This window comes from Propithecus coquereli, unplaced genomic scaffold (assembly GCF_000956105.1).
Source record: "Propithecus coquereli isolate 6110/MARCELLA unplaced genomic scaffold, Pcoq_1.0 Scaffold103, whole genome shotgun sequence".
In the NCBI taxonomy this organism is placed as follows: domain Eukaryota; kingdom Metazoa; phylum Chordata; class Mammalia; order Primates; family Indriidae; genus Propithecus; species Propithecus coquereli.
In genome coordinates, this window is record NW_012134192.1 from 3706391 (window position 1) to 3709138 (window position 2748).

The window sequence follows — 2748 nt, forward strand, 5'->3', positions numbered from 1 at the left end:
GGTACCAGCGCCTTGTGTCGGGAAGCCCGGGCGGCCGCCCTGCTGCAGGTGTCTGCCATACAAACGCCCGGGAGGGGGGAGTGGGGAGGGCCGCCGGGGAGGGGCGGGGAGGGGAATCCGGCCCGGCTCGCGCCTGCTACTGCTCTCGCCGGTTCGCTCTTGCTCCTCTGCGACATAGCAGCCAGCCTGGGCTACAGACGGAAGTCCTAGGGGCGTAGGGAAGGCAGCTGGGGGCCGGAGGAGGGGTGTGCGTGTGTTTGGTGGGGTGGGGGGAATCCGTGGCGTTATTTATGGGCTTCGCTTGATGGAAAAGGGAGTGGGGAGAGGCTTTGGGTTCTGCCCAGTCCCGACCAGTTTCAAGGCTAAGGGCACAGGGAGGTCACAGGAGGCTAGAACCTCTCGGTGGAGGCGAGCGCTGTGCCAGGCGAGGGGCATTTGCCCGCATGTTGGGCTGCTTGGGTCTCCACGTGCCCGCCAGGGTTTAGATGGACCTTCCCACGCAGGCCCATCCTCTTCCTTGTCTGTCTTCTGTGCAAAGATGGGCTGAGCCTGGGCGCGTTTAGCAGCTGTTCCTGATTAGGCAGTGGCCTTCCCCTCCCGGCCTCTCCGCGGAGCCACAGTCATTCCCAAGAGAAACCCAAGAACGCCAGTAGCTCCTTTATGCTACAGCAGCAGCTACGCCCGCCCTCCGTGGGTCACTCTTGTGTCCCCCTGGGACCCCAGAAGCCTGGCAAGCCGAGAACTCAAGCCCCCTCAACGTAGCTTCTACAGAGAAACCTCGAAATGCTTTTTTCCTTAGGGAGGAGATTGTGACTGGAGCTTACTCCCTAGATCGGCCTTCAGACGCCTTCACGTGGCCAAAATACTGAAAAAGAAAACTAGCACAAAAAATACTGCTATAATAGTAAGATAATGAAAAAGAACAAGCGGTGTTTAATGATACTTTCAGGGCTAACTTGAAACAGGATGAAGCAAACAGAAATTCTGAGTGTATCTGAAGGCAACTCCCAGAGGTTTTAGGGGTGGTCTTGTTTCCTTGCTGTGTCTGACATTAGCTGGAATCTTCCTTTTCCTTGTTGCAGGTGGGCCTTCACTGTTACATATGCTATCAATTATTAGGGTTAGCTTTTGACTGAGTAAAACCGGGGGATTTTCTTAAAGTAGCAGAGAAGTTGGTGCAGGAATGGTGGTAAGGATGAAGATGACGGGTGTGTGTCTGCAAAAGATGGAGAGGAGAATAAAAGAGAGGGAATAGATTCATTACAGGGCAAAAGAAAGTCTTTCCCATCTTAAAAAATATAGAAAAATCACCCCTGCCCTCTTTCTTATCACATTCATAATTCTATTTCTTGAATAAGTTCCCCCAAATAGGTGTCTTCAGTTCCTTGCCTTTATGCACCTCAACGCTCTGCATTCTGGCCCCCACCGAAACTTACACCAAAACTCCTTTTAATCATTTTAGTCAGTAAATTCCCTGTCCCCAAATTTAGAGACAAGTTGCAGCCCTTAGCTTGCCTGAAATTGTAGTAACGGGCCCACCATTCGTCCTGATGTCAAAAGCAGAATCCTCTGTGTCATCTTTTACTTCTTTCTCTGTTTCAAGCTCCACATTCAATCAGTTCCGAAGTCCTAACAACTCTCCTTCCAAAATATCTCTCCGTTAATCCAGCCACCACTCAGTTCAGGCCTTCGTGACGTCAGCCGGCTGTCCTGCTGCTGTAGGCTTCTGATTCATCCCGCTGCCTCTTACTCCACGCCAATTCATTCTCCACTTTGCAGCCTACGTATGCTTTCCAAATGGCAAGTTTGACCAGCTCACTCCTCTGCTTAAAACTCTTGGATGGCTCTGATGAATTATTTATAAATTACAAATATGTGCTACTGTAGTACTATTATACTAATTAATTATATACATTATAAAGAATGCACGAGACATACACATTTTAAAAGAATGAGATAATAATATGGATGGATAGTTTCTTCTCCTACCCCAATAGAGCTTGTCCACTCTGGAAATGACTGGTCTATGTGATGCTAAACTCCATAGCACAGTTTGTACAGTCTTCCTTGGTCTAGTCCCTGTCTACATTCCCATCCTCATCATCTCTGTTCACTTCATTCTTAATAACGTTCTTTTATTTCTTCAAATACCACAAAAATCATTTTCTGTCTCTGTTTCACATTAATCTCTACCTCTCACTCATACTCATCTGTATGCTCTGTGAAAAAAGGATCTGTTTTATTTGCTACTGTGTTTTGCTTGTGCTTTTCACACTTCCCAGCACAGAATAGGTGCTCAATAAACATGCAGAAGGGAACAGAAAGAAGCACAGGAAAGATAGGAAAAGTGTCCAGGCATCTTTCTAGATCCCAGTGTATTAACTAGGATACAAGTTTGGCTGCCCCATAAAGGAGTTGAAAAATATGAGATAGAAGATTATTTATCTCTCACAAAGACAAACAAACAAACAAAAACTGGATAGGTATTCCAGGCTTGGTGTGCAGTCTGAATGATGTGGGAGACTCAGGTTCCTTCCACATGGTCGCTCGTCTATCCTCAACATGCAGCTTTCAACTCATGGTTCAGAATGGCTGCTCCAACTCCTGCCATTGCCTCAGCATTCCAACCAGTGTGGAGAGGGAAAGTGACAACTTAGGACACATCCTTCCCCTTCAAAGACTGAGCCCCAAAGGTGAACCTTACTTCTGCTCACAACCCATTCATTAGAGGTTACTTTCATAGCCACA